The sequence below is a fragment of the Pan troglodytes genome, chromosome 7 (assembly GCF_028858775.2).
Source record: "Pan troglodytes isolate AG18354 chromosome 7, NHGRI_mPanTro3-v2.0_pri, whole genome shotgun sequence".
Classification (NCBI taxonomy): Eukaryota; Metazoa; Chordata; class Mammalia; order Primates; family Hominidae; genus Pan; species Pan troglodytes.
Window position 1 is genome coordinate 111406895 of NC_072405.2, and position 23144 is coordinate 111430038.

General features: G+C 41.2%; 1 long non-coding RNA gene across 1 annotated transcript; it reads right to left on the bottom strand.

Moving 5' to 3' along the window:
* Positions 1-1310: 1310 nt before the first annotated feature.
* LOC107976399 (uncharacterized) lies at positions 1311-18091 on the bottom strand. The gene is made up of 2 exons (XR_001720333.4): positions 13234-18091; positions 1311-12897 (listed from the first exon to the last, which is right to left on the bottom strand). It is a non-coding gene; the product is annotated as an uncharacterized LOC107976399 (long non-coding RNA).
* Between the last annotated feature and the right edge of the window lie 5053 nt (positions 18092-23144).

Below are 23144 nucleotides of genomic sequence, written 5' to 3' on the forward strand. Positions count from 1 at the left end.
CATCAGACATCACATCCACCTTCCAGACAGCAGACTAGACGGTGCAAAGAAAAAAGGGGAGTAGAGTATATACCAAACTGGTGTGGCGGCTCACGCCTGTAATCCCAGCACTTTGGGAGGCCAAGGTGGGCAGATCACTTAAGGTCAGGAGTTCGAAACCAGCCTGGCCAAGATGGTGAAACCCTGTCTCTACTGAAAATACAAAAATTAGCAGGGCGTGGGGGCACATGCATGTAAGCCCAGCTATTCAGGAGACTGAGGCATAAGAATCGCTTGAACCCAGGAGGCAGAGGTTGCAGTGAGCTGAGACTGTGCCACTGCACTCTAGCCTGGGTGACAAGCAAGACTGTCTCAAAAAAAAAAAAAAAAAAAAGAGTACATGCCAGCTGCCCTTCCCAGGTAGCTGCCAGATAGCATCTGCTTATAATTCATTGGCCAGGCACAGTTATACAGCCACACATAGTTGCAAGGGAGGCTGGGAAGTAGAGTCTTTATCCTGGGCAGCCATTGGCACAGCTGAAAACTGGGAGTCTATTACTATAGAAAAAGAAGGAAGAGGGTAGTGTAGGATTACTGACAGCCTCTGTCTCAGATATATCCAGTCACTTAATCCTCCAGACAATGCCTACGGATAGATACTATTCTTAAGCTCATTTTGAAAATAGGGAAACTGAGGCACAGAAAGGCTAACAACCTTGGCCAAGGTCATACAGCTAGAGTGAACTCAGGAGACTTGCCTCTGAAGCCTGTGTTCTTTGCTCCCCGTCACACAGCTTCCACGGGCGCGAGTCTGGCCCACTTGAGGCCCAAGGCACTGCATGCGTATTCCCTAGCTGTGCCTTCAGCCTCTCCTCTCTTTCTAGAAAGCTGTATTCTGTTCCCTCCCCCTTCCTTCCGGGCCGGGGTTCAGGCTCTGCCTGCTCCTGGTTCTCACTGATGTCCTCAGCATCTTCCCCACTGTGACATCATTTTGTGGCTTACAAGCCCTGAGAGGAAGGGCCAAAGCCTTTATGCAGCATCCGGGCATTTAAGGAGTGCAACAGAGGGATGTGGGTGAAGGCGCCACCACTGGAGGACCTCCAGTCATGCCTCCTCCTGTTCGCCCCCCACCAAGGGATCTGCTTGACAAAGATGGCTGCCTATGACTCTGATTCTTTAGACAAGGCCCTGAATGGCTGTTAGGAGTTAGAAGCTTCAGCTCCCTTGGTCTGGAACACAAACTGTTCTCCTGTAGAATCTGCTTAGTGGGGGCAATGCTACTATGGAACAGACATGAAATATCATTCTTAGAACACAAAGCAACAACAGTATTCATCAAAGGAAATGATTTTTATTGTTACACAAAACATTTCTTATCAGAGCACACATAAATCTAGACAGCAGCTGCATTTTCAGAACAAACAGATGAAATACCTTTGGTGAACTGTGAGTTGGGGAAAACAAGTCACCTTATTTTAAAATTTGGTAATGTGTTTACTGAGTTTAACAGAAATCAAAATCAGGACAGAGTGAGAAAAAACATTTCTGTGGAAACAAAATGCGTTCTCATGAGCACAGCCTATTGTGATGCTTATTATTTTACACAGAAAGAAAAAGAACTGGGTTCCATCTCCTGGGCTTGGGAAAATGCAGCAAACCCTGACCAATGCAAAGAAGGGCTTCCTGGGTCTGCCTCTCAGTCTCTGAGCTACCAGTGCTCCCCAGCTGCCTTCTGAGAGACGCATATACCAGCTGACACATCCGGGAGCACACAGCTCACCTGTGTGTGCACAGGGCAGAGCCAAGCCGGGTTTATTCTCATCACGTTGTCGCTCCCACAGCCGCTCCTTCCAGTTCATTCTCACTGCTTCCATCGGGGCTACTGTGGTAGTCTGCCTGTCTTCGGGGCCTCCACCCCCACCCCACCTACAACCACACCGCCATTGAGGCTTAAAGGCTGACTTTTACCGTCCACCCTTGAGGTGTACATTCTTACCATTTTTCTTGATCATTTTCAGAAGCGGAGGACACTCTCAAGTCCGCCCATTCCTTCTTGAAGGGTTCTAAGTTTTTCTATTAAACCCAAATCTGTGTTTCTCATAACATCCTCTCGGCTGAGATATAATTAATTAATCAGCTCCCTCTTCTAGAGCGTTTTCCTCACATAGAATTCTTTCTCTTTGTGGCAGACTGGTAATTCTCTTCCACATTGTCTGTTTCACCCTTCTTCAAAAGCAACAGTTTTAGCTGGGTTTGGGGTTACCTAGCCTAAGACCACATTTCCTAGACGTTCTTTCTGCTGGGTGTGGCCATGTGACTAAGCTCAGGCCGATGTTATAGGAATAGAAGACATGTAAGCAACTTCCTGGCGATGTTTTTTTGTTTTGTTTTTTAAAGACATGGGGTCTCACTATGTTACCCAGGCTGGAGTGAGGTGGTGTGATCATGGCTCACTGTATCCTCCAACTCCTGTGCTCAAGTGATCCTCCCACCTCAGCCTCCTGAGTAGCTGGGACTATAGGTGCACACCACCACACATGGTTAATTTTTAAATTTTTTGTAGAGACAGGGTCTTGCTTTCTTATCCTAGCTGGTCTCAAACTCCTGGCTTCAAGCTATCCTCCAGCCTCGACCTCCCACAGTGCTTGGATTACAGATGTGAGTCACTGCACCTGGCCTGGCTATGTCCTTAAAATGACTGGGTGGTACGTCTAGTTCTTTCTCCCGTTTTTCTGCCTGGGAGATGATGAGAACTGGAGCGGTCATCCTGAGCTTACAAGTGGAAGCCTTGTGTTGAGGAGGACTGATTAACTGGACTTGGACCACCTGCCTACCTCGACCGTTGTGAGAAAAATTAACTGCATTGTGGTAAATCCTTTGCATTTTGGACTCTTTCTTACAGCAGCTTAGCCTGTACCTCACCTCCACTTATGAGCCTACTCATTCTGCAAATATTTCACCAGCCTAGAAAGAGCTTCTCCATCCTCTGAATCCAAAGCCCTTTGACCTGCCTCTTGTGTTTGGCCTCACTATTTACCTGGTACTACATTTGTCTGTGCATGAATCTTACCTGCTCTTTGCAGGCCAAAGAGGACAGGGGTAAAATCTCAATTGCTTTCTATTACAACAATGCCTAGCATATTGCCTTGGACAATGATTGGTTCCCAATAAATGTGTTGAATGAAGAGAAGATATTCTTCATTGTCTGTATACATGAATGAATTATAACAAAATTAGAAGCTAGTGATATTTGATTAAATAACCATATCTAAAAACTACTAGATAAGAGATTACTGTCAAGCTAGAGAATGAGGTGCCAAGTTGGCAAGCTACTGGTTTTTCTCCTGTTCAACATTTGTATCAACAACTTCAATGAACGATAGTCAATATACCCATTGTGCCTGTGGATAACACAACGGGAAGCCAAAAAAAAAAAAAAAAAAAAACTAGATAAGAGAGTCAAAAATCAAAAAGATCTGTACAGACAAGAATAATGGATGAAAATTAAACATTAACAGAAAAGTTCTGAATATCAGTTCAAAAGTAGGCAAAGGGAAATAATGGAAGAGAAGTAGTTTAATTAAAGACTATGAAAAAGGCTTAATGATTTTGTTTGATTGGAAGTCCGGTATCAGTTAAGAATACAATGTGTTGGCCAAAAAATCCTAGTGCAATTCCAGGCTGAATACATTCATTCAGCAATGATTTACTGGGTGTCTACTAAGTGCTTGGTGTTGTGTGGAAAACAAGGATGAAGGTGTGGCCCCTGCTTTCGAGCAGCTTACGAAAGTGACATGTGTTCCTCCTAGACCACAAAGTAGAAAACATTTGGTGCTGCAAAGTAAAAGAGACAGGAAAGGTCGGCACATGTATGATGAAGGGGAAGAGTGGGCTTGTGGAGAAGCACAAGGAATGATAAGGTAGGGAAGATATTTCAGTGCCAGTCTGTAGTAGGTCCTTAGTGCCAGGCCAAGAAGATTGGAAGTTATGTGAGGGGATGAGGAAATGAAAGATTTTGCAGCCAAAAAAAAAAAAAAAAAAAAGGTCAGTGTTTTAGGAAGATTTCTTTGGAAGCAGTCTGTTGGACAAATTGGAGTGGGGAGACACACACACAGAGGCTTGGACTTGGCATCATTTCAAAGATTGATGTTCTTGTTCCTCATCTTCATTTTATAAGTGGAGAAAGTGAAGCTGAAGGTTTAAATGATGTCCCTAAAGACACAGAGCTGACAGGGGTATGCAGAAGCAGAATCCAGGATGGTGCTTCTGGGTCCAGTGGGTGATAAACCAATGGCAATTAGACCTTGCACAGTTGTTGGAGTTTAGAAAAACATTTCTGGAGGGACTTAAGGAAACCAGTTAAGAGACCATTTCCACAGGCAAGGTAAAAAATATTGAGCACTGAAAGTGGAAAGAGGGTCAGCTGGGGGAGAAACTGCTCTGATGCTGTGGGTTGAGAGGGAAGGAAGCAAGGCAAAGAGGACTTGGAGACAGAAGGACAGCAGTGGGATGAATGGCCATGGGGAATACAAGGATGAAAAGCAACTTGGAGGAGTACCATTTTGAGTGGGGCCAATTTTTTTTTTCTTTTTGAGACGGAGTTTCGCTCTTGTTGTCCAGGCTAGAGTGCAATGAAGCGATCTTGGCTCACCACAACCTCAGCTTCCCGGGTTCAAGCGATTCTCCTGCCTTAGCCTCCCAAGTAGGTGGGATTACAAGCACGTGCCACCATGTCTGCCTAATTTTGTATTTTTAGTAGAGATGGGGTTTCTTCATGTTGGTCAGGCTGGTCTTGAACTCCCCACCTCAGGTGATCCACCCGCCTCAGCCTCCCAAAGTGCCGGGATTGCAGGCGTGAGCCACCGTGCCCAGCAACAGAGATTCTAGTGGGGGCCATTTTAACAGAAGGGGCACTGGAAATGAATGTGTCCAGAAGAAGGTAACTGGAAAGCAAATTGCAGGAATGAGAGAAGGAACTCCTTAGTCTGGGAAAGCCTAAGTTATTTGCAGAATTGAATTGAAAAGATTTCCGGGGAGAACAGATAGCTAGCGTCCTACATCTGTAGAGCTTTTACAGAACAATGTTAAGTTGCCTCCTAAGGAGCTTTAGCATGGCACCAGTGGAAGGCACTGTTAGATGGCAGCAATGCAGAGTTGTGGAAAGGCCAAGAGGCAGAAGATTTGAGGCAGATCAGCTCCTATCTGTGAAGCAGTATAGCGGGAGGAGCACAGACTTTGGAGTCACACAGACCTGGGTTCTAGTCCCAGCCTACCTCTACCAGCTATGTGACCTTGGGGAAGTTGCTGAACCTCTTTGTGCCTCAGTTTCCATATGTACAAAATAAAGAGGCTAGATTGGAAGACTTCCAAGATCTTGTCTAGCTATAAAATTCCTTGGTTCTAAAAAGGTGGCTTATGTGCATAAAATAAATAGATGGAAATACAGTATTATCTTCTTTGGATTTTGCTCTCAAATCTGTACTAATATTGGTTATCAAGTATGCACAGCCAGCCTGCTTCTGTTGCACTGCATGATGGCATGTAATGATGGAACAGAGCTGACATGTTCACAAAAGCACTTTTCTCTGTGGGTAGGAGTGGAAAATAGTTCCATTTAGCTGATATCACTAATTTTTAAAGAAAACCATATGAGCTAAAGAGAACTGAAGATGAATGTGGGAGCTATGAGTCAACCACTGAATCTCAGCTGCATTAATTTTACATTATAAATGACACAGTTTTAAAGTTTCTTAGAATTTATAATACTTGAAATTTTTCTTTAAAAGAGTACACCCTATACATGCCGATACATGTTAAAAAGATTGAACATTTCTTCCCATTCTAAAGCATCTTTAAAACAATGACTGTGCTGTTAGCGATTTTTAATATAAAATACATTTTCTAGCAGTGTTATAAACTGCTAACAGCACTTTTTGTGAAAATTGGCTACTTCATACAAAAAAAAAACTCACAGTTTTTGTTATCTTTGTAGGATTTTCTTCCCCCTTTTCGAATTGTTTTATAATGGATAATGTTGCTTAAAAACATCCAGCATTTCCATGAGAAATGAAATATTCAGAAGACTTCTGGATAAGTGATATTTATACATAGTTCCTTTAATCTTAAATACCTAACTCTTAAATAGCATGTAAGAGAAATTGTTTTCCTTTACCGTCGTAGATTCAAAGTGGCATCACAAATTTTCAGGTAGGAAACTAAAATATAAGACCTAGAGATTATATAAGAAAGATCCACACTGGCCATCCTTACCTCAAAGCAAACTAAGACCCAGAGGCAGAGAAGAATTTCAAAGCCTGACAGAGGATTGTGGAAAATAATTATATCAAATCAAAGTTTAGGACAATCTTGGACCATGGAAAGAAGAAAAGAACATTTAGCACATTGTTAAAAATAGATACTCATTCTCTTTTAACCGTAGACAGTTCTTTAACATCTTACATTAGCAACACAGACAGACTGGATCCAGTTTCAGTTCATTCTGTCACTTAACCATTCCACGACTCAATTTTTTCATCACCAAAATGGGGGCGATATTATTTCCTAGCAGGCTAAGTGTGCAGCTGACATGCGACAATGTGTGTGCAGTCCTTTGTAAATCATACAGCACTTCAAACACAGAGGTCTGCTGTTATGGGTCAAGACTGTCAGGAGAGCTCATGGTTAATGCGAATGACCCGGAAACGACTCGTAGCTGTTCAACACACATGTTTTTGGTATCAAAACTGCAAGCGGGATTGAGTTTGAAAGAACATTATTAAGAGAAAAAAATCTGCTCTGCAGATTCCAACTGTGATGTGGTGCCTGTTTCTTGGCACAGACCTCCCACTTAAACTAATTAAAGTTCCACACAGGTAGAAAACGAATGCTTGACTTGAGATCTGCCATGTGGACCTAAAAGATGGAATTGTCTATGGCTCTTTTATTTCGGTTAAAAGAAAGCAGCATTTGCTTTGTTTAAAAAAGAAAATGGGGGGAGGGGAATGTATGTGGGTTTGTTTAAATGCTGAAGAAAACTGTTCTAAGCAGCTGGATGAATAAAAGGGAGGAGCACTAAAGAAAGAATGTGCTAAATCTAAAGATACAAGAACAACACCCAGGAATTGATTGAAAATGCTTTGGTGACAAGTGAGGCATGTAATGACAAGAAAGCAGCATGTGTGCATATTGAGGAGTGCATGTGGAAAACAGGTTTCTCCTTTTAATTAGCTTTGCCGCTGGGAGGACCTTCTCTCTCCACTTTCTGTCCAGCTCTTCCATCCCAGAATTCCACTCTGGGTTCTTGTGATGTGCTAACGAGGCTGCAGGGCAGCTCTGATTGAGTGGGCCAATAATACTGGCTCAAGGCCACCTAGAGAAGTGTTCTCCCCAGCCTGACAGATGCCCTTTAAAGAAAAACCTGGAAGAGCACCAGCCTTTTTGATGGTGGCTTAGATACTTGAAGCCCGATGTCATTCTTTGGGTGAGATAATGATTCTTCCCTGCCTGGCCCACCTATAGCCCCTTCTGCAATTTAAATTTTTTCAGGAATATGTTGGAAAGTCTACTAGTTTTTCTCCAATGTTTGCCCTCCTTCTCTATTGATAGAATCTCAGTTTTTACTGATTGTACAAAATAAAGACATTTCCCAGCCTTCCTTGCAGCTGGGATGTGTGTGTGTGTGTGTGTATGTAAGGGGAAGTGCTGGGTGCAGCCTCTGGGGTGGGGTTATTCCTATCCTCCTCTTTCCTGCCTGGACCATGCAGATGAGGGCCATCCCCCAGAGATAATGAAGCAATAAGATGGGAGATACCTGGCAGTCCTTGACACCATGGACCCGCCATACTAGTCTTTGGCTGCAAACTCTCACGCTGTCATGGAAGATAAATGAACCTCAATACTGCTTAAGCCATTGAAACTTTAGGTCTCTGTTGCACACAGATGAACCCATAGTCCAACAAATTTATCTTCTTGACTAAATGTTACCTTCTTACTCTGATGATTTATATTCAGAGAATAAATTTAACTTTGTCTATATCTGGGGTAAAAAAGAACAGCTCTTCAATAAATCTGCTTCTCTCCAAAAATATTCCAGAAAATTCATGTGATTGGAAAACTGGGCTACTTAGTAGAAGTAAAAAAAAAAAATTTTTTTTTTCAGGGGATTCTTTGGGAAGCAAAGATCTCCAAAATTTAGTCTTCCGTTATGTCTGCAGAATGCACTTAGTACATGTTTGGTCAATTCAACGTTCGTTGGTGAACTTGGCCAGCAAAGCTTGCAGAAACAGAGAATGTGAATGCACAGTGCATGACGGTGGGCTGAGCTTTGGACATCAACAGGGGAATAAAAATCAGTTCAGCTCTTGCTAAAATAGTTTTCCATTGTCTGAATCAGAAGTGAGCACAAATGAGTCATCAAAGTTGAAGCCGAAAAACAACTAAGTTGGACTAAGAGTCCAATAAGCCAAAGCCAAGTCTGTTATATATTATTTTATGGAATTATGGGGATAAAGAGGCTTTAGAAAAGAGTAATGTGGAAGAATCTATGTTGGGCTTGTGTGTGTATCTCAAGAAGTTTTCAAAAGTTCATGGAAAATACATATTATGAGAAAACTATGCATGTATTTCAATTTTTTTTTTTTTTTTTTTGCCAGATAAACTCATACTAACTTGTTATAACATGTCTGAATAGAATCTAGTGTGAGGCTCCCAGAAGGGTAAGACATCAGCTTGAAAACAGCCCCTATGAGAGGAACATGAATTTTGCTAAAATTGAAGCAAGAACAAATGTGTCAAGTTTACGGTGACACTTGAGTGAAAGAATGGTGAAACCACTGATGCTTTATGAAAACTTTAGGAGTATAATGTCCCAAAGAAATCAGCAATTTACAAATGGGTAACTCGTTTTAAGAAGGGATGAGATGATGTTGAAGATGAAGCCCATAGTGGCAAGCCATTCACATCAATTTGTGAGGAAAAAATTCATCTTTTTCATGCCCTAGTTAAAGAGGACTGATAATTAACAGCAGAAACAATAGTCAACATCACAGACAACTCAATTGATTCAGCTTACACAATTCTGACTGAAAAAATCAAAGTTGAGCAAACTTTCCCACAATGTATGCCAAAACCATTGCTTCTAGATCATCTGCAGACAAAAACAGAGCTTTCAATGAAAATTGGAAACAAGTAACATCAAGATCCTGAAGCATTTCTTTGAAGTAACAAGAGATGAAATATGGCTTTACCAGTACAATCCTGAAGACAAAGCACAATCAAAGCAATGGCTACCAAGAGGTGTAAGTGCTCCAGTCAAAGCAAAAGTATACTAGTCAAGAGCTAAGGTCATGGCAACAGTTTTTTGGGATGGTCAAGGCATTTTGCTTGTTGATTTTCCGTAGGGCCAACGAATGATAACATCTGCTTATTATGAGAGTGTTTTGAAAACATTAACCAAAGACTTAGCAGAAAAACACCCAGGAAACCTTCACCTGAGAATCCTCCTCCACCATGACAATGCTCCTGTTCATTCCTCTCATCAAACAAGAGCAATTTTATGAGAGTTTTCATGTTAGGCATCCACCTTACAGTCCTGATTTGGCACCTTGTGACTTCTTTTTATTTCTTATCTTAACAAATCTTTACAGGGCACCCATTTTTCTTCAGCAATAATGCAAAAAAAAAAAAAAAAAGAAAAAAAGAAAAAAGAAAAAGAAAGAAATGGTTGCACTGACATGGTTAAATTCCCAGGTCCCTCAGTTCTTCAGGGATGGACTAAATGATGGCTAGTATCATTGCTCACAAGAGTGTCTTGAACTTGATGGAGCTTATGTTGAGAAATTTTTATTTCATATTTTTATCTTTTATTTCAATTTTTCTACAAACTTTTTGAAGTCCCCTGTGTGTATGTATATGTATATTCCTGAGCTGGAGTATAACATTACTTTGGACAAAATTCTTTACATTAAAATTCACTTCCAGAATAAAGAGGTTCACAACTATAGGTTTCAAAGAATATCAGAACAAGAAAGAGAACAAGAGATCTCTCTCCAGGTTAAACATCACTCCACTATCGATGAGGTTTGAATGTGGTTGCTCAAGCAGCTGTATATTCACCTAAACAGAGTAATAACAACCCAGACTACATTTCTCCACCATATCCATCATATAATGTGAGGATTTCGGAGTGATTTTGTCAGATGTAGGGTTAAACTCCATTGCCAGCACCCCTCAATGTACCCAAACAGGAATAGTCTACTTTTCCTGATTCCTTTTTAAAGTCTCACAAATTATCTTTTTAATTAAGCATTCTATAATTTTTTCCCAGGAAACAGCTTCGATTTTATCAGCTGGTATTTATTGTCCATGAGTCACCTTTTGGACAACTGGGTTGACATTTCCTCAATTCCTGTCTTTTGGCCACTCTCCTTTATCATAAGCTTGAAGAACTTATGGCTACGCAATTTTATCTGCATATCTTTTCAGTGCCCCAAAAACAAATTTTTAGGGCCTAGAGATATATTTTGTATAGCTACTATATTGTGTTCTCTTTTAACCATGTTTGTTTCATCCCTTCTAATTTTGAGAAATGAGAACACTATCTTTCATGAAGAAGAAATGGAAAGTAGGGGTTATTTGTTGATGTGAAAGGATAAGAGGTATCACATGGAATAGAACCTTTTAAAAGTGTTACGCTTTTCTAAAGTTTAAACAGCAGTAGTTCTCAACCCTGGCCACACATCAGAACCACCTGGAAAGCTTAAAACAAGACAAAAACAAACAAGCAAACAATCATGCCTGATCCCCACTCCAGAGTTCCTGATTTAATTGGTCTGGGGTGGGGCATGGACATGGTGTTTTTAAAAGTTCTCCAGGAGATTCTAACATGCAGAGTTGAGAATTACTGCAAATCTAACCATTAGAAGAGTATAACATTTCTTTTTTTAAAGGCCTGATTTCCATAGGAAATCTTGTCTGTTGTTCCATGAGTTAGGATGCAGCAAAGCTTTGATAAAAAGGGATTTTCAGGCTGTAAGCCCATATACTCATGGAAGCTCTGAGCAACAAGAGGTGTTGGCTGACTTAGCTCAGTGGTTCTGAAAGTCTAATTTTGGATAGCATCACTTGAGGAATGTATTGAAAACGCTGATTTCTGAAGCTCCCTTGCTGTCCTCCTTAAGGTTCTAAATTGCTTGGGAATGGAGGTAATGGGAGGGGTACCAGCACCTGCATTTGTAACAGGCAGGCAGGCCAAGCAGTTCTAATGCTGCTGTCCCACTCTGAAGACCACAGCCTTACCCAATGGGACACACAGCCTTGAGAAGCATGGGGGACTACACCTTGAGCAAGATTTAGTATATTCAAAGTAAAGCTTTTCAGTCTTAGGCATGAATGGGCAAGAACCTCACAGACCAGGGCTGGCTTAGAGTTCAGCTCTGTCCCTTGACCAGCAGATCTAAAAGGAAGATCTTATCCTGGGTCAGAAAAACAGATGCTGACAAAGCTGTGTTTTCTGAGGTTCCCAGCATTTCTGAGGTCTTTCTTTACCAATCCCTCACAAATGCAGTGTTTTGTTCATTTCTTGTCAGCTGTCATCTTTACATTACTCCTTTTTAAATTTGTGATCTCCAAACATAACTTCTCTTTATCTTGACCAGTACTCATTTGAAAGCCTCAGCTTTTCAGGAGTTGGCCTTCCAGCCAATTCCCAGCAGCTGGTGCTGTTCAGGTACCCTGCGAGTGCCTCTTGTCTGTTGGAGAACTCAATGCAATCCCAGGCCTTGCTAGGTACCTGAGCTATTTCTTTCTCATGACAATTATATGTGATCGTGTGACAGAACTGTTTTTTAGGGCTCCATTCCTCTTGCACCATATTCCCTTCTGGTTTCTGGCCATAGAATCATACCTATAATTTTCTGAACTGTTCACTATCTATCTCATTAAAGTTAAGTCTCCTGGACCCCAGTGCCTGACTCCATTCTACCTTGGAGTGAGTTGCCTGATTACCCAGGGTCTCCCTGCTAGAACCTGGGTATAGCTTTTGCTCTTTTTTGAGTTTTCACACCACTTTTTTACTAGTCACAATACCTCTTTTACATGTAATTGTAAACTCAACAATGATATAATTTTCCTTCTTGGTGAGAATTAGATAGTAGAGCCTCATTTTTTTTCATTCATTTTCTTAGCTATGAAATTGTCAAGTCAATAATTTACCGAATGCACTGAGCAGAATAAACATTCTAGTAAAGGCCTAGAGAGCTGAAAAACATTTTTACTACATCTTGCCTCTCGCAGTTTGAAACTGGGGCTAGGAAACATGGCCTATGGATGGTAGTGGCTTGTGGTCCCTGGTTTTAAACTGCTCCCATGGTGGAATCACTTGAGTCTCTCTCCTTTCATCTCCACACAAATATTCTCCATCCCACCTCTTCGTGCAGGCTTCTGGCTTTCTGTGCACTTTCAGACATTTTGGACATATACTACTCCTCTGCTATCTGTTCTCTCAGGGCTTCCATATTCTAGTCCTGAGCCCTGTGTTTCAGGGGTATCTAGGAAATCTTGATTTCTTTCAGGTGTTAACATCTCAAGTTCCTTTGCTTCATATTCACACTTGAAATCAGATATAACATTCCTTACTTTTTCCTCCTGTTATTTTTGCATGCAAATTAAGAGATTCTCCAATTGCTCTGTGTCACACGTTTTCTTACGAATAACAGGGCTTATAGTTTCACTTGAGTAATTTTTCCACCCTCTTAAATTGCAGTTTAAGGTCTTGATGAGGTTACCAAATCTCTGACAAGCATATATTCTTTCCAGTCTTCACAGGGCACGCTTCGGCCCTTGCTAGGAGTCCATCGTTCTGCCATAACATTTGCTCCCAGGTCATCTGCTTGCAAGAGGCAATCGAGAGTTTGGGAAACCCTTACAAAAGAAATGACAATAGTTTATTTTTAGCTCCTGACATTTTGTGCTCCTAATACCCAGTAAGCCTTTCTGCCCCACAGTCAGGATGCTTTAATTGGCAGTAAATGGTGAGGCGGTAACCCAGAAACAGACATTGTTTCAGTGTTGGTCTTAATGTCCCTGAGGCCTAACTGCTGACCTTGTCTTCCCTATAGCTGTGGTCATCATTGACTGAGGGGGGAGAAGTCCTCTTCCTCCTACTGTAACGGTTCTCTTATTGACCTCCTCCAAAGGCTGGCCTTGTTTAGGTCAGGTTATCATTCAGCATTCTTACAGGAACTTTGGATTCATTACCTCCGATCTAGGTCAGAAGACATCTAAGTGACACCACCCAGGTCCAACCTCCAAGGGTTTCCATGTGCTGATGGAAAACCTGTCTCCCAGTCACTCAACGTCCTGACTGAGGAGGAAACCCTGCTGACCTGGGCTTTCTCCACTCCCGTGGCTGGGAATAGCTTTTGTTTTTCCTTTTTGTTTGAGAGTCTAATCCTGGCAAAGTGGGATAAAAATTATTAGTGCTAATGTTCTTTTTACAACTTCTTTCTTAAACAAATGAATGAACAAATAAATGAAAATTTAAGATTCCCTTCCAGTGATCACTTCCGCCTCCAGCAATTAATCCATCTCTCAGTTGCCTTTCACAACAAAACTTTTGAAAAGAGAGGTCTATACATGCTGTTTCTACCTTCCCATCTTCCATGCCTTCTTTAACCCACTAATCTGGCATGCATCCTCCCCAGTCATTTGCAAATGTTCTCAGGTCCCCACTATGCCCTCAGGTTACCGAGAGTTTTCTCTCATCTCGCTTGCCCTCCTCTTGGGGTCATTTAACTGAGTGCTCCCCCAGAAACACCCTTCCCCTGCTTCTTCTCTCCTTTCTTGCCTCCTATTCCTCTACTCAACCTCTGAACGTAGGGGCAGGGCTTGGTCTTGGGCCCTCAGTTTTCTATCTATAATCCTTTCCCAAGTGATCACACTCAATCCTAAAGCTTTAAATACTTTCTACATGTTGGCAACTCTGGAATTCATTATCTCCAGCCTAACCTCCCTCTCAGAATCATATATGCCTCTGGACATCTGTGTTTCAAATACAATGCACCTGACACTGCCACTTGGCTAATGGGCATTCCAAACTTATATCCAAAACTGAGTTCTTAATTTCCTAGCACATTCCTCCCAAATCTGTTCCTTCTCCCATGTTCTCTATCATCTCGGTATATAGCCTTACCAGCTGATTAAGCCAGAGACCTGAGAGGCATCTTTGATTCCTTTTTCTTTCATCCCATACACAGAAGCCATCAGCAGGTCCAATTCTCCAACATCTTCCACTTGGATTACTGTTATTACAGATTACTCCTCATCTGTCTCCCACCGCACACACTCGCCACCTTCCAAATGATCCTCGCACAGCAGGGAGAGTGCTCTTCACAGAATGTAAATCTGACCACGCTGCTCCCTTGCTCAGGACATTTGCCGCTCTTCCCATCACATTTAAAATAGAGTCCAAAAGCCTCGCCATAACTGACAAAGCCTTGCCGCATTTGGCTCCTGCTCTGCTCCAAACCTCATCCCATGCCATCTGGTCCCCTGGAGTGTTCCCTTCACTCTGGCACTTGGGCCCTCTTTCCTGCCTCAAGGCCTCTGTCCTTGCTTTCCTAATGCCTATAGAGCTCAGGTTACCTGGCCTCCTAAGAGGAATGTGATGACCACCCTGTGTAGAGTAGGATACACCTGCTGGGCTCTTCCTTGGTGCCCCACGCCTGCCCTCGCAGACTATACACTGCATGAGGCAGGGCCCTTCTATCATGCTCAGGGTTGCATCCCCAGTACCTGGCACCTAGGTGATCAGTACTGAAAGAATATCTAGTTGTAGGTGTTTTTGTACATTGGATTCCTAAGGATCTACCTTCATATGCCACAGTTCCCAAAAATGGTATTCAAATTGGGGTCTGCAAGTCCCAATGACAAAAGAACAAAACAAAATGGGGCAGTGTCCTCTTGGGCTGCAATTAAGGAAAATCTATGTGTATAAGAAAGAGAAAGGGAAGGTAGTATAACACATAAGAGAGTTAAACAGAAACATGGGATGTTCTTCCTGAGGCTTGGTGTCCCCATTAGTTTTACATTTGACCACTTAATTCATATGTCACATACCTGTGATTAAAAAAAAAAAAAAAAAAAAAGGCCAGCCACGATGGCCCATGCTTGCAATCCCAGCACTTTGGGAGGCCAAGGTGGGCGGATCACCCGAAGTCAGGAGTTTGAGACCAGCCTAGCCAGCATAGTGAAACCCCGTATCTACTAAAAATACAAAAAAAATAGCCGGGTGTGGTGGCAGACGCCTGTAATTCCAGCTACTTGGGAAGCTGAGGTGGCAGAGTTGCTTGAACCCAGGAGGTGGAGGTTGCAGTGAGTCAAGACTGCGCCACTGCACTCCAGAATGGGCGACAGAGTAAGGCTCTGTCTCAAAAAAAAAAAAAAAAAAAAAAAAAAAGAAACAACAACAAAAAAGCCAAATGTGGGTTTTTGGATTATCCACTGAGGTGCCTTTAGCTAAGTTAACATGCATAGAGATGAACATTCAAAACACGGTATTTCACTATCAGCAGGGCGCAGGCCAATCAGAGTAGATCCTGCACCCTGTGCTGGTGCACAATCCAGCTAGCGTCCTGCTCTGCCAAGTGTCACCCCTTCAGTTGCTGGATTTCGAAGGGGTGAAATAGGGGACAGGGTGGCTGAGGGAGTACCCACTGGGGTCAGGCCTGTGATCTTATTCCCATCTGGGTAGAAGTATTTCCACACGGTCACTGGCACAATCATAGTGCTTTCTGTAGCTAAAAATCAGCTCTGGATACAGGTTAACTAGGCACTAATTTCAACGCTTTAAGTGAAAATGTTTGACAGTGAGCCTTCATTTTTCTTTATTTTTTGAGACGGATCTTCGCTCTTGTTGCCCAGGCTAGAGTGCAATGGTGCAATCTTGGCTCACTGCAACCTTCGCCTCCCAGGTTCAAGTAATTCTCCTGCCTCAGCTTCCTGAGTAGCTGGGATTACAGACATGTGCCACCATGCCTGGCTAAATTTTTTGTATATTTAGTAGAGACGGGGTTTCACCATGTTGATCAGGCTGATCTCAAACTCCTGACCTCAGGTGATCCACCCGCCTGGCCTCCTAAAGTGCTGGGATTACAGGCATGAACCACTGTGGCTGGCATTCGTTTTTCTTTAGATAAAGTTATTTTAATGAAGAACCAGTTTAGAATACAAGAAAGGCAAACCTCTATATTTTGACATAAAGTTCACTTCATTGTGTTGGTGCATTAAAGTATTTTCTTTGAAATTCAAATTTTTGCTTTTAATCTGTCTTCTCCCTGGAATCTGACAGTAGCCACAACAATCCTCTTCAAGTGGTAGATTTATTCCCTTAGGCCTATAATTAGACTTTCAAGAACTAAACAAGAAAATACCAGTAAACCTCACTTTATATAATCATGCAATCGAATACTCTTTATGCAAATGGCATTAGAAGGCTGGGCTATGACATCAGCTGTAGGCACGCCTCCCTTGCACAAGGAGCTTCTGCATATGCCAGTGGGCTATGGCATTTTCTTAAAGTGGCAGACTCTATTATTAGAGCCTTTCATAACCCAAGTCAATTAAAACCTGGTTTTATATTGAGTTGGTGAGCTTTCTAGTTAGAGCTTTTAAGCTGTTTCAAATCACAGAAGCTTAGTTTAGTTGCGAAGCAATCTCTGTCAGTAGGATGGTCACTGGTCATAGGAATTTTTCCTTTTGGATGATGCAAGCAATCATTGAAAAAAAAAATGAAGGCAGTTTGAATTTGAAAACCAAAACTCAAACTAATCAACCCACCAGATAACAAACCAATCAAAATCAAAACAAACGGAAAACCAGTTTCACGGTATGAATGGAAACATAAGGGACTTTTACTTATTTGATAGTTGTCTGCATAGTTTGAATTGTTAACCATGAAGCACGTATTACCTTTATTTATTTATTTTTTTTGAGACGGAGTCTCGCTCTGTCGCCCAGGCTGGAGTGCAGGCATGTATTACTTTTATAAGTAAAAACTACCCCCAACATGACTACTCAAGAATGAGATACTATGAAGAAAAGTTCCAGAGCATTTACAAGCTAAGAGAGGCATTTCCCATAGCTATTAATTCAAAATATAAGAAACCTCAAGTATTCTGAACACTTATACCTCTCCAGACTGGACACCCCGATGCAGCAATGTATTTTCATAACCACCCCTTCCAGAGAGTATTACCTTTTAGATAACTAATGACCTTTTTTAAAATAAAAAGTTTCTATTATGTGCAGCTATAGAGCTAAATGCTCACAACTACTCAGTAAAGCAGTTCATTTCAGAGATGAGAACAATGTGATTTGGAGACATGAAGTGAGTTTACTCCTCCAGGTCACTCAAATTCTAAATGCCAGAGATGAATTTGAACCTAAGTGTACCTGGCTGAGAAAGTCCATGCTATTTTCTCTACCTCCGTGACTCTAAAATACCTTCTTCCTGCTATTGACACACAGGAAGGTGTATCTAGGGTCACACATAGGATTCTCAACTTGCTGGCTGCAACTCAAACTCTGTTTTCCCCTCTCAAGAAAGTACACTGAAATGCTACTTAATTAATTCTTATAGAGATAACCTTGAACCCATTCTTATAAGTCTATACACTTCAGTAATTTAAAATGATCATTAGGTAACTTCTTTCCTTGGGAGGCTAAGGCGGGCGGATCACGAGGTCAGGAGATCAAGACCATCTGGCTAACACGGTGAAACCCCGTCTCTATTAAAAATACAAAAAAATTAGCTAGGCGTGGGCCGGGCACGGTGGCTCATGCCTGTAATCCCAGCACTTTGGGAGGCTGAGGCAGGTGGATTACGAGGTCAGGAGATTGAGACCATCCTGGCTAACACGGTGAAACCCCGTCTCTACTAAATGTACAAAAAATTAGCCGGGCGTGATGGCGGGTGCCTGTAGTCCCAGCTACTTGGGAGGCTGAGGCAGGAGAATGGTGTGAACCCGGGAGACAGAGCTTGCAGTGAGCCGAGATTGCGTCACTGCACTCCAGCCTGGGCGACAGAGCGAGACTCCGTCTCAAAAAAAAAAAAAAAAAAAAATTGCCAGGCGTGGTGGCAGGTGCCTGTAGTCCCAGCTACTCAGGAGGCTGAGGCAGGAGAATGGTGTGAACCTGGGAGGCAGAGCTTGCAGTGCCGAGATCGAGCCACTGCACTCCAGCCTGGGTGACAGAAAGAGACTCCGTCTCAAAAAAAAGAAAAAAAAAAGATAACTTCTTTCCATAGCTAGAAGCCACACATCAGTGCACGGCACACCTCCTTGAAGAACTACTGCACCACACCTCAAAGGGTTTTACACTTTACAAAAGCACTTCTCCAAACTTAAAAAAAAAAAAGTCCTCCTCACAGTGCTGTGAGATGGGAGAAGATACTGCTTTAAAGCTAAGAAACCTAGGCCTTGGAGGCTTTAGCCACTTGCCGACAAACTGAATGACAGCTTCTGAATGGCTCCTCTATCACTTCCCCATACAAAAACCTTTCCCACAGACACCTGGCCTTCCAACCTACTTCTACCAGTGTAGAAGCTTTTGTGCATACTTTTAACCCAGACAGTTTATGTCTAGGAATTCTCCCAAGAAAATAACCACGATCACTTTTTTTGACTGAAAAGAATAAAATGGATCTCAGGGTTTAAACTGTTGATCAGAAAGGTTATCACAAGTTCAGTATTATTTTCCTGTTCAACCAACAGTGAGTAAGTGGCTCAAGGTGAGTTCTATTTTCATGCTACCAATAAAATCCAGTGCATTTATATATATTAACATAATTTATAACTTTATTTTATAATTTTATAAATTATTTTTTAAATATTACTTCATGTTTACGTGCATTTTATAAAATTTATATATAAAGTTACATTTTATACATAATTAGTCATAAACTGCATAATGATATTTTGGTCAATGATAGACTACATACAGAATGGTAGTCCCATAAGATTATAATGGAGCTGAAAAATTCCTATAATCTAGTGATATTGCAGTCTTTGTAATATTGTAGTGCAATGTGTTACTGGCGTTTGTGGTGATGCAGGTATTAACAAATCTACTCAGCTGCCAGTCATAAAAGCACAGCACGTGCAGTTATATACAGTATGTAATACTTGATAATGATAATGAACAATTGTTACTGGTTTATGTACTTACTATACTATATACTTTTCATTATTTTAGAGTGTACTCATCTCCTTATTAAAAAAAATGTTAACTGTAAAACAGCCTCAGGGAGGTTCTTCAGAAGGTATTCCGAAAGAAGGCATCATTTAAGTTATCACAGATGACAGCTCTGTGTTTGTTATTTCCCCTGGAGTCCCTCCAGTGGGACACGAAGACAGTGATACTGATGATCCTGACTCTCTGTACGTCTATGCTAATGTGTGCTTGTGTCTTAGTTTTAACAAAAAAGTTTAAAAATAAATAAAAAATGTTAAAAATAGAAAAAAAAGAGAATAAAGATATAAATATTTTTGTATAGCTGTCTGTACAATGTGTTTGTGTTTTATTACAAGAGTCAAAAAGTAAAAATAAAAAGTTTATTAAGTAAAAAAGTTAAGCCTGGGCATTGTGGCTCATGCTTGAAATCCCAGCATTTTGGGAGGCCAAGGGAATTGATCACTGAGGTCAGTTCAAGACTAGCCTGGCTAACATGGTAAAACTCCATCTCTACTAAAAATACAACAATTAGCCAGGCATGGTGGTGAGCACCTGCAAGCCCAGCTACTGGGGAGGCTGAGGCAGGAGAATCGCTTGAATCCGGGAGATGGAGGTTGCAGTGAGTTGAGATCGTACCACTGTACTCCAGCCTGGCCAACACAGCGAGATTCTGCCTCAAAAAAAAAAAAAAAAAAAAACCAACAAAAAAAAACACACACAAAAAAACCCAAACTTACACAACTTCAAAAAAAAGTTACAGTAAGCTAAGGTTAATTTACTATTAAAGAAAAATATTTGTACCCTAAGTGTACAGTGTTTATAAAGTCTACAGTGGTATACAGGAATGTCCTGGGCCTTCACATTCACTCACCACTCAGATTCATCCAGAGCAAATACCCAGTTCTGCAAGCTTCATTCATGGTATGTGCCCAATACAGGTCTAACATTTTGTATTTTTTACACTGCATTTTTTTTTCTTGAGACAGAGTCCCGCTCTGTCACCCAGGCTGGAGTGCAGTGGTGCAATCTCAGCTCACTGCAACCCCCGACTCCTGGGTTCAAGCAATTCTCCCCCCTCAGACTCCCAAGTATTTGAGTCTACAGGCACCCGCCACCACACCCGGCTAATTTTTTTTGTATTTTTAGTAGAGACAGGGTTTCGCCATGTTGACCAGGCTGGTTACGAACCCCTGACCTAAGGTTATCCGCCTGCCTCAGCCTCCCAAAGTGTTAGGATTACAGGCGTGAGCCACCGCTTCTGGTCTACACTGTATTTTTACTGTACCTTTTTTTGTATTTAGATACAAAAATACTTAGCATTGTGTTACAACTGCCTACAGCATTCAGTACAATAACTGTCTGTACAGGTTTGTGGCCCAAGAGCAATATAGCCTCAGTCTGCAGTAGGCTATACCATCTACGTTTATGTAAGACATTCTATGATGTTCATACAATGACAAAACTGCCTAAAAATGCATTTCTCAGAACATATCTCCATGGGTAAGCAAGGCATGACTGTATAATATGTAAACATGTAATAGAATCACTTAGGGTTACAACACTGATGATCATAGGTTAAGATGTTATATGTAAATATGGCATAATGATTTTTAAGTATCTTATGTCAATGTTTTAAATATAAATTGAGCTTATTGTGCCTAAAAAAAATTAACACCATCACAGTACATTTTAAGCTGTGAGCATGTCTGCTAAACAATAGGTTTATTAACTGGTAATCAGTGCTTTAGGCCTCTTGGAAGGAAGCGTTGACCCCATATATATGGCCATTCCCTGTGTGACACTACTTGATTCAAGTCAGGGGTCTGTATCTGCTCCTTCCTTGCCCCTCAGCTTCCACTCCTATTTTCCCCAAACCATACTCTCTTGACCTTAGGGAAGCATTTGGGATGCTGACTACCACTGTTGAGAATGTATTTAATCCACACACTGGTACAAAGCAGGCACTCAGTGAACGGATGGTAGTTCATGACCCTGACAACCCAGCCTCAAACCCAAACTCTTCTCATGTCTGAGAACCTATATGACCCTGGTGCTCCTCCTACCTCTTCTGACTATTCTTTCAGTTACTTCTCCTAGCTCCTTCTCTACCTATCCCTTAGTGAGGGCTTTCCAATGTTTTAACTTTGGTTTGTTTATTCTTTTCACTACATACAGCCTTAAAGGTATGTTCCTAAGACTTCACCTTTATACAAATCACTCCAGTCCTGACTTCTCCAGTCTCAGTATCATGTTCCAAACTACATATGCTGTGTTCAAAATATGCCGCCATGTGCCCTTTACCAGTGTGCTTTTTCAGTACTTTAAAGCTGGCAGGATATGAAACTCAACAGGTTAACACACATCTATTAAACATCTGAGTGCAGAAAGGGTACGCTTTTTACATGCTTTGCAGAGTATTTTTTTACACAGCATGGACCCTTACTACATTTCATTTGCTTTAATTGACTTATAAAGATCTATGTATCTGTGAGCTGCTAAAAAACCTTTTAGCTTAAAAACAAGGTTTTTATGACAGGTTCTACGACAAAGAGCAATGGTTTAAAGTGAGGTGTGTGTGTCCCAGGTGGTAATGTAAGTTGATCCACTAGGATGCAAAAAGAAAATATTAGAATGTTTTTCATCTCATCCTGTGACTGCTTTATAATTACAATGGAAGTATGTGCATATAATTTATGGATATTTACATTGATAGTATAGTCAAGATTTTTTTTTTACTGACAGAACTTTATGATTTAAGTTGTAGAGTCCACTGATGAAGAATGATGCTGACCTAACCTATAGTAATATTGCAGTACCACTTGCCAGGTGATTAAAAAGAAGTATTTCTAAACTAAGTTTGACATCTAGGAGCCTATTAAAACATCGAATATAAGCATTCTCTATAGTCAGAAATGTATCTCAAATCCAAGTGTGATGAAGATATCCTGACACCTATTCTGACTCAATATTCTCTCCGTTTAAATTTATAAGCATCTGAGAAAGACAAAGACAAGCAGATCAAACAGTCTGTATGTTCAAATAAGTAAATATAATAGTAGGTTTTTTCCATTTGACAAAACATGCTCAAAGAACGTAACTATCTTATGGGCTCCCAGCACTGCATTACTTAATGCAAGAGGACTGCTGAATGAGAAGGATCTCAGAGCCTATCTGATCTCCTGTCAAATGATAGAAAACCCTGCTGCCCTTCCCAGACATAATCAGATACTCCCTTTACGATGAATTTTAGGGAAGGGGTGCTTGTGCCATAAAGCAAGCCATTGTGATACTGGATAGATCTAGATGTTGTAATGAGGTTTCTTACAGTGAGATTAACTTCCATCCATGGCTTTCAGACGTGCTCTCAACAAGACATCACAGCAACTTTCCAAATGCCTCCTTAGTAAACGTGGTTTACAGTTTACAGTCGACTCACCGTCCCTGACCTCCTCCCTGCATTGTGTGGAATGTAGACAAGCAATGTTTCACTTATATACAGCAAAGACAGAGACATGCGGAACAAAATATCAACTTCACAAGAAAACTGGCTCTCAATAAATAAAAATGTGTGATTAACATGTGTTCTCCTAAACTAATAATTGCATTCCTATATTTTAAAGCAAAGAAGTCATGCTTGATTCATAATAAGACTTTAATAAACTAATACATTGGCTCTTAACCTGAAAAAATGCCAAGACAGGCTGCTGCCCGTATTTTGTACTTGTAAAATGTAATTTTTATAAGTTCTAAATGGATTTAACATTTATTCCATTTAAACTGCTTCTTGGTTTTACTTTAGCCTTTCAGCCTGAAATCTTTCTGAATTGTAATTCTGCATTAGCTTTCCCTCCCTACTTTGTGTTATCTGTAAACTGGTAACACACATATTACACACACACTTAAAGTTGGCAGGATATGAAACTCAACAGGTTAACACA